This window comes from Dendropsophus ebraccatus, chromosome 5, assembly GCF_027789765.1.
Source record: "Dendropsophus ebraccatus isolate aDenEbr1 chromosome 5, aDenEbr1.pat, whole genome shotgun sequence".
Classification (NCBI taxonomy): domain Eukaryota; kingdom Metazoa; phylum Chordata; class Amphibia; order Anura; family Hylidae; genus Dendropsophus; species Dendropsophus ebraccatus.
This window is the reverse complement of record NC_091458.1, coordinates 107,384,842-107,394,996: the sequence shown is the minus strand read 5'-3', so window position 1 is coordinate 107,394,996 and position 10,155 is coordinate 107,384,842.

The window sequence follows — 10,155 nt, the reverse complement described above, 5'->3', positions numbered from 1 at the left end:
ACTGGAGGATTGGATTAAAGTATAACAGTAAATAACTGCCATTATTTCAATATAACAGCCGTTGTTTTAAAAAAAACAGCAAATATTTGCCATTAACCCCTAGACGACCCTGGACGTAGGGTTACGTCATGGAAGTCTGTCCCCAGACGACCCATGACGTAACCTTACGTCATGGGTGGTATTCCCGCTATGAAGCGCGCTCCGGAGCGGAGCGCGCTTCATAGGAGGTGGGGGCCGGCTGCAGTGAGCAGCCGGGACCTCACCGGTAATGACACGCTGCAGCGATCGCGCTGCCGCGTGTCATTAACCCCTTAAACGCCGCGATCGCGGCGCGACCGCAGCGTTTAAGTGTAAGTGACAGGGGGAGTCCCCTGTCACTTACCGATCGGGACCCCCGCAGTGTGACTGCGGGGGTCCCGATCGTTGAAACGGACTGCCGGAGGTCTCTTACCTGCCTCCATGCGGTCGGATCGGCGATCTGCTACACTGAGCCTGCACAGGCAGGCTCAATGAGCAGAGCGCCGATAACACTGATCAATGCTATGCCTATGGCATAGCATTCATCAGTGTATAAATCAAACTAATGTATGTAGAAGTCCCCCAAAGGGACTTCAAATGTGTAAAAAAAAAAAGTTCAAAACACTAACACACTACCCCAAAACCCCTCCCCCAATAAAAGTCTAAATCACCCCCCTTTCCCATTATATAAATAAAACATATAAAAATAAATAAATAGATAAACATATAATATACCGTAGCGTGCGTAATTGTCCGATCTATTAAAATATAACAAGCGTCATTGCGAACGGTGAACGGCGTACATGAAAAGAGGGGAAAAAGTGCGCAGATTACCGATTTTATGTTACATTATATATTAAAAAAAATCAATAAAAAGTGATCAAAACGTCCGATCTTCACAAATATGGTATTAATAAAAACTAGAGATCATGGCGGAAAAAATGACACCCCATACAGCCCCATAGGTGAAAAAATAAAACCGTTATAAGCGTCACAATAGGCCCATTTTATTAATATTTAATTGCCAAAAAAAAGGATTTCATAAAAAAAAATATATATAACATTAGAGAATCTGTGTAACCTGCATATGGTTGTGTTCGGATTGACCTATAGCATAATGGTATCATGTCGCTTTTACCATATAGTGCATTACATAGACACAGGAACCCCCCAAACGTTACCATATTGCATTCTTTCTTACGATTTCACCTATTTATATCTTCATAAATAATATATTTGGAATTCCATCATACATGTTATGGTAAAATGAATGACGCCATTACACAGTACAACTATTCCTGTAAAAAACAAGCACTTACATGGCTTGTAGATAGAAAACTGAGAGTGCTAGAGCTCTTAGAAGGGGAGGAGGGAAAAACGAAAGCACTAAGATCAAAATTTGCGCGGTCCACTGGGTCATTTTGGGCCTGGTCCTCAAAGGGTTAAATGGCGGCCATCCACTCAATTACAACATTGTGTGAACAGATCCTTTCTGTGTTTTTAATCCACTCCTGATTTTGGTTGCAATACGAGGACCACAATACTGACTGAAATATACGTAGTGTGAACCCAGCCTTAAAGTGTTTTTATTAATAAAAAAAATACCCTCCCCTAATAAGTTTGAATCACCCCCCCCTTTCCCATTTTATAAATAATAAAAAAAAAAACATATTTGGTATTGACTATTAACCCTTTGAGGACCAGGGCCAAAATGACCCAGTGGACCGCGCAAATTTTGATCTTTGCGCTTTCGTTTTTCCCCCCCTCCCTTCTAAGAGCTCCAGCACTCTCAGTTTTCTATCTACAAGCCATGTAAGTGCTTGTTTGTTACAGGAATAGTTGTACTTTGTAATGGCGTCTTTCATTTTACCAGAACATGTATGACGGAATCCCAAATATATTATTTATGAAGATATAAATAGGTGAAATCGTAAAAAAAGAATGCAATATGGTAACGTTTGGGGGGTTCCTGTGCCTACGTAATGCACTATACGGTAAAAGCGACATTATACTATTATTCTATAGGTCAGTCTGAACACAACCATATGCAGGTTTACACAGATTCTCTAATGTTATATTTTTTTTCACCTACGGGGCTATATGGGGTGTCATTTTTTCCGCCATGATCTCTAGTTTTTATTAATACCATGTTTGTGAAGATCGGACGTTTTGATCACTTTTTATTAATTTTTTTTATATATAATGTAACATAAAATCGGTAATCTGTGCACTTTTTTTCCCTCTTTTCGTGTACGCCGTTCACCGTTCGCAGTGATGCTTTTTATTTTTTTAAAAGATCGGACAATTACGGACGCTACGGTATATTATATGTTTATTTATTTTTATATGTTTTATTTATATAATGGGAAATGGGCGTGATTTAGACTTTTATTGGGGGAGGGGTTTTGGGGTAGTGTGTTGGTGTTTTTAACTTTTTTTTTTAATACATTTTAAGTCCCTTTGGGGGACTTGTACATACAATACTTTAATTTTATACACTGATCATTGCTATGCCATAGGCATAGCATTGATCAGTGTTATCGGCGCTCTGCTCATTGAGCCTGCTCAGTGACCAGAGCGCCGATTGGACCGCACGGAGGCAGGTGAGAGACCTCTGGCGGTCCATTTTACCGATTGGGACCCCCGCAGTCACACTGCGGGGGTCCCGATTGGTAAGTGACAGGGGACTTCCCCTGTCACTTACACTTAAAAGCCGCAGCCGCGGCGTTTAAGGAGTTAATGTCACGCTGCAGTGCAATCGCTGCAGCGTGTCATTAACGGTGAGGTTCCGGCTGCTGATTGCAGCCGGCCCCCACCTGCTATGAAGCCCCCGAGCGGAGCACGCTTCATAGCTCAGGATGTACCGGTACGTCCTAGGTCGTCTGGGGGTTAAATTATTACATTCTGGATCTTGCGCAGTAAACTGCATAAGCGCAAAAACCCGCCAAAGTGCTAAATTGCACATATTTTGTCACATTAAATCCAGAAAAATTGTAAAAAAAGATGATCAAAAAGCTGCATATATGCAAGTAAGGTACCGATAGAAAGTACAGATCATAGCGCAAAAAATGACACCTCATACAGTCCCATAGACCAAAGGATAACAGTGTTATAGGGCTGGGAATAGAGCAATTTTAACCCCTTTGTGTCAGTAATCTGTATATATAGGTTCCTACTGCACATACCCCATGCAGTATGAATGTATATATACATTCCTGTACTGAAGGTGGCTTTCTGATGTGAGCAGGAGCGCTGCAGATAGAGTGGTCCTGCTCACATCAGTGTTCGGGGCCACAGGTAATGAGAGTCAGCTGCGATCCCGCAGCCAACTCTCATTAACCCCTTAATCTTGATCTTTCACTGAGCACCAAAAATGCCACGATCGCTGTAGATTGCAGCGTTCTTGGTGCTCAATGACAGATCAAGCATCTGTCACTTATTGATCGCTTGTGCCGACAGGTGGGGTTTTATTAAATTATATATCACAAAAAACTAATAAAGGGCAATCAAAATTTTCTGCTACACCAATATGATATTAATAAAAACTAGAGATCATGGCGCAAAAAATGACACCCCAACCAGCCCTGTAGGTGGAAAAATAAAAGCGCTATGGCTCTTAGAAGGCGGGGAGGAACATTGCATTAATTTGACCCGGACTTTTGTGCATCAAAGGGCTCGGTCTTGAAGGGCTTAAACACACTTGGGTTTTTATTTAAAGGTTTGAATTTTTTAAAAGCTGTCTGATAAAAGAAAAGTGATACCATTGTGATTGTACCGACTTGAGGAATATATATAACATGTCAGTTTTACTATCAAACAAATGGTGTACACACGAAACTCCCCAGAATGAAAACAAACTCCTTTTTTTTTTTTTTTTTTTTTCAATTTCACTGCACAAATAATTCTGATTTTACAGCATACTTTATGGTCTTTAAGTCTGCAATTGCAAAGTACAAAAAGTGGCGCAAAAAATAAGGGCTCATGTGGGTCTCTAGGTGAAAAAATACAAGCAATATGTTTTTTTTTAACACAAGGAGGAAAAAACTAAAGCGCAAAAACCAAAATTACAGTTTAATATGAGTGCATATTGTGTATATTTAACGAATGTCTGTTGGGAAAAACTTAAGACTGCTCTGAGCTAATGTAGACTCCCACAAAATGTAAAAGTGGCACATAATAAGTAGCCCTTACCAGTAAGAGTAGCTATAAATATAAGGATTTCAGGCTGTAGCACACATTTCTAAGTTAGTAGGCAAAAATGTGCAACTTTCTGACACACAAAAGGCAAGACTGTTTATGAATTTCCTTATGACTCTATATTTACTGGTTTTGTTTTTGGCCAGATGGTGGCAGCATAAGATTAAGGATGTAAAGAAGGTTGTTTCTGCACTCATCCACATTACAATTTGCTTCCATTTCTGCTCTGTCACAGCAGTTTTTTTTCCCCCATCCAATACTGGCAGTGCTCATTTTCTTATTGAGGTTGTACTGTATGTTCTCTAAATAACAAACTTATCAATCAAAGAACAGCTCATACTGCAGGAAAATATAGATAAAATAATAGATAAATATTAGATAAATCAGCACTGGTGTTGTACTAGTGCTTCAACCTCTTAAGGACCAATGGCGTACCCGTACGTCATCACGCCCCTAGGGTGTTCAGAAAAGGGTCACGCAGAGTATATGTATATACTGCATTGATCAATAAGAGATCAGTGCAGTTGTAGTAAAATAAATAAAACACATTTGCTATCGCCTTGTGTGTAGTCGTCAAAACCATGAAATTATCACACTCCTGATCTCACATGATAGATCTTGTATAAGCAAAAAAAAGGGGGCAAAATTTCAGATTTTTGGTCAGATCCAGAAAAAATGTACTGTAATAAGAAGTGATCAAAAAGTTGCTTATATGCAAGTAAGTGACTAATAAAAAGTACAGCTCATGGTGCAAAAAAATTACACCTCGCACAGCCCCATAGACCAAAGGATTATAAGGATGGTAATAGAGCGATTTTAAAAGCATAACATTTTTTAAAAGCAGTCACATAAAGTAAAAATTATATAAATTACCTATCTGTGTAATTGGACTGACTTCAGGAACTTAGACAACATGTCAGTTTTCCTATAGGACGTAAACACAGAACCCTCCAAAATGAAATGAAAATAGCTAGCTTTTTTTTTTTTTTGTTTAATTTCACAACGCAAACAATTTTTTTCCCGCAAACTATTTTTATGGAAAAACTATGTTTCTAGTTGGAAAGTACAATTGGTGTCGCAAACAATTAGGGCTCATGTGGGTAGGTAAAAAATGCAAGCACTATGGCCTTTTAAAGACTGGGAGGAAAAGCAAAAGCGAACATTCTTGGTCCTTAAAGGATTAAATAATGGCATATACCTTTTAACGAACTTAAGCTATACAGCCCCTTAAATGTGTTGTACAATGCTCCCTAAGTCTTGAAAAGAATTTTCCAGTTGTAATTCACTGCTGTACGGCAACTCTGGTATGAAGAGAGTCCTTGAATTACAAGGATCTCCTCTATGAATTAACTTTTTCTTTTTTTTTTTTTTTACAAGGAGTTTTTGAGAACACCGCATTTGTTTTATGAAGACAACAGCAGTCCCTGTATGGACTTTATAGAGGGGTTTTCCTTGCTCAGCACCCCTTCCCCTCTTTGAGTCATATCGGAGAGATGGTGCAACGGAGCTGTGCTTGTATAACAAGAATGACTGCTTATGCTGTGAGCAGAACTTAGGGGCATCAGCTGATGGTCTTGAGGATCACATTCTGAATTATCTGTAAGGGAGTGCTGCTTTATGGAAATAATATTGATGTTATGGATGAACAAACAATTTGTTTTTTCTTCACATCAGCAGCATTACACGCTTGATAGTTGCAGAACATACCTCGTGCATATGTCTTGGTGTTTGCAGAACATCTATGGTCATACAAAATGCTTGGTAGTTGCAGTGCAAACAAAATCTTGCTATAACCTGCCTTGCCTAGGCATTGTGTGCATACTTGCACCATTCACTTTTAGATTTGCCCTGTACCCTTGTGGGTCAGTCACCCATCCATGGCTGTGTTTGGCATGCATTTCTCTTTATCTGTGGGCTGCCACTACCTCAGCTCTGCTGTTCCAGTGATAACATCTAATTACAAACTGTCTCTCTGTATTATCTTAGCAGCTTTTTCCTTGGTGACGCTTTCCAGGCTTTGCTGCACAGCCCTTGTCTGGCACTTTGGTACTCAAAATCTTTATCTCTAGAACACACCGGTAGTGTTGTGGCCGCTACTTGACAACCCTGCTGCACATCTTCTGTAGTAGTAGTAATAATAATAATAATAATATTCTTTATGTAGATATATTCTGCAGCACCCTTCACTTCCAAGGGGAAAATCCTGCAGGGTTAATGCCCCCAACTTTAGCTTACCATGAACTCCAGTGGGTGACAAATACTATTGTATAATACAGTTAAAGCCTGAGTGTACAAGCGGGGTCACCATATATAATGCTCTTAATTTGTCACTACTGTTCTGCAGCTACCCTTGAGTAAGCAGCGGGCTATCAGAAGAACAGCGGAGAAAGGTCCTCCAATAACTGAGACAGCATAGGGTTAACAAAAGAATGCTGCTGATTAGTATGTGACCAGGGACAGCAAAGCTGAACAGAGATCACCATCTCCAAGGTTCAGATGTTTGGCACATCAGACACTTCAACACAACATGGCAGTATATGTCTGATATTGGCGACAGCCAGTTTTGTATAATCCATGGCAATTGGTTCAATAGCGATAATGCTTCAACTGTGCCCCCCCCCCCACTAATAATGTCCTTACTGTGAAGTCATTGAAAAGTATTTTCCAAACAGTACACCCACTCATTAATAATGCCCCTATGTAGTCTGTCCACTGTGCCCCATGTAGCAATTATTTCCCATGCATATATAATGCCCCCTGTAATAATTCCTCCACACAGTATGCCCGCCTTGCTGCCATACAGTAATAATGCCCTTGTGTCCCATATGGAAATAATGCCCACTCTGCCCCATACAGAAACAGTGCCCCATATCCCCAAAGTGTGAAATCATCTCATCAAGATATGTCTCGTCAACCTACAGTATGACGAAGGGATCTGTGTCCAAACCCTGCAATATTGAGCATGAAACCTATGTCCTCAACTGACCAATTCCTTCATTCTTCAGATAGAGCCAAGCTTAGAGCCATATTACACGGTGTGATGAGTAAGCGAGCGGCGATCTGCTAGACGACTCAATGATCGTGCTGCAAGGGTTGCATGAACATTGTTAGCGATGATCGTGCAGCCCACGCTGTATCCAGTGTCCCTATATGAAAAATAATAGGGATTATGCTTATTTATGCCCAAGTTTCTCTGGTATCATAGTGCCACGTCTCTAGGTCCCCGCTGACCACAGAGAAGTCCACTCAGCCAGTCATTGACCGAGATGGGACAGTGTGGCCACCAGTAAGGTCACGATCATTGCAGAGAAGTATTGTCAGCAGCTGCGGTCAGCAGGGACCTAGAGACACATTCTCACCATGTTGCTGTGCATTTGATATGTATAATGTCCATTGCATTGGAATAAAGGACTTTATTGGAGAAGGGACTATCTGCTTAGTACCTATCTCTATTGGTCACAAGCCCTTTTGTGACAGGGGGTGGGTCAGTAGACACCTTCAGAAGGTAGGGATTAATAACATAGCTTCTGTGTATATGTGTAGTGTGTTGCTAGGTCTGCCTTTTTAGGACAGAAAGTGGGTGATGTGCCCATAGTAAAATTAAAGGAGGATGCAGAAGTATTTTTTTTTTTTTTTACCTGTCATCCTCTCAATGTTTGTAGAGACCATGGGCAGGTGAGCCAAATGCCATAGAGCCTGAAATGACATTGCCAACATTTATTCTTATCAAATAGTTGTATCTTAAATAACCAGTCAGGTGTTCTATTCCATGTAGACAAGGTTTTAAAAAAAATTCTACTCTACCCTCACAAATCTAGAAAAAACACAGGAACCCTTTGGTTTTGGAGAAAGTCAGTCCTAGCTATTTTTCCCAGACTAGCTATAGCTGTGAGTAGTAGGTAAATGTCTAACAGCAGATTTTTCTAAATAAGAGTTGTGGTAGTAGTTGGTATTTCTCTAGCCATGACAGGTCAGGCAGAGGGCACATTAGAGGAGGTAAACATCTAAAGACCTGAAGAAAATCTAAAAGGACAAGAAAATTTCAGTTGTCACGATATGGAGGAATAGATCTGCTGTAGATCTGATGCTGTCTTAAATCATTTAGTTACATAGACATCTGCAGCCTCAAATCTGCTGCAGATCCTGTACGCGTGAATGGACGGACTTATGGTATGACCACTACATATGAAAAGTTGTCTTTTGTAACAGACATTTTCATGCGCATATCTGTAGATTTTGACCTTTTTACTCACAATTACAATTTCTATGGATTTATTGTTATGATTCCTGTTGGAAAGATATGAATGAAAAACATTTTATGGCAAATTAACATCAAGCCATTTTTAATCTATTAACAATTACATAATTTGTTTGTCATTCAGCATTTCAGCAAATGGGTATTTAATTGATTGTTGAAGGTTACCATAAATGAGATTTTACTTCGCTGTTTTTTCCTGTAGGGTGTAACTAAGACCTTTCAGGTTACAGCAGAACAGCTATGTTCTGTTCCAGATGCCATGTTCCAAATAACATCCTTCCTTCATTCCATTTTCTCATATCAGTTTTCCTGGAACTAATGTTTTGGCCTTGTAATCTCACTCTAAAATATGCAGTGGGGCCTTGGATTACGAGCATAATTCGTTCCAGGATCGTGCTTGTAATTCAAATCACTCTTAAACCAAAGCAAATTTTCCCATAAGAAATCATTTAAATGTAGAAAATTGGGTTCACACGTAAGACAAATAAAACAAACATATAGAAACAGCTAAATATGTGATAATATTTACTGTACAATATAGCAATCAGCATGTGAAGTATAATGTATAGTAAGTGCATAAACCTAAAAAAAAACAGCAGCAGTTTGTAGATACAGGATGGAAATGCAGATGCCCATAATGCAGTAGTGTAGTACAATAGGCTAGAATAGAGAAGCAGGGCTGCTGTCAGAGGTCTCTGTGGTCACATGACAGCAATGGGGAAGGGTGTGTGTTTAGCATGGGCCAATCAGGAAGTGAGAATCACAGAGCTGTGCAGGAGGACAGTGACAGAAACTTTAAGTTGTAAGTGCAGGCAGATTATAGTAGGAATGGAGAGGATGGGAAACATAAGAGCTGACAGAGACTGCAGGGAGCATGAAGGAATGAGCAGGGCAGATGTGGGCACAGTATAGCTGCACTCTGTCTGAAGAGAGAGGGGTTACAGCTATGAAGAGATTACCTTCATAGTCCTGTCCCCTGATGTAAGCCCCAGCCTGAAGTGGATCTGCTATGATTTGGAAGGTGAGGGAGACTTCCTGGGTCAGAGTACAGTGCTGTAGACCCCGCTATGCAGACCATGCTCCTCCTCCGCTCCCCTTCCTACCCAGTACAGGGAGCTCTTAAAGCAAAGTAATGCTCTTAAACCAAGTTACAATTTTGAAAAACTGTGAGCTCCTCTTGCAAAGTGCTCTCAATCCAAGTTACTATAATGTGGTCAAAGAAATAGGAGTATTATAACATGTACCAGGCAGGTTGAAGCAGTACACAGGACAGAACTGGAACTGAACCAGTAGTAACTGCATTACCACATATAATCATACAGATTTGATTATTTCACTGTAAAAGTTGCTGTGAATTTTAAACTCTACAGCATATTCAGCTTTTTCTTCATCTTGACAGAGTTTTGAAAACCCCATTTACTTGCAAAATGCTGTGAATTGTTATGGATTTGCACATCAGAATCTGCACAGAGCTAAGGATGAGGAAACCATGAAATTACTTTGGTGTAATAGCTTGGTGTCGTCATGTTCAAGGAAGATAGAATAAGCACCACATTCTCTAGAAAGGATCCAGGATCAAATAACATAACGGCTGCAATTACTTAGTAAGAAAGCATGACACTTCCATATGTGGTGGTATCAATTATGGTAAAGTGAACCTATCACCTGTTTGATGCCTGGAA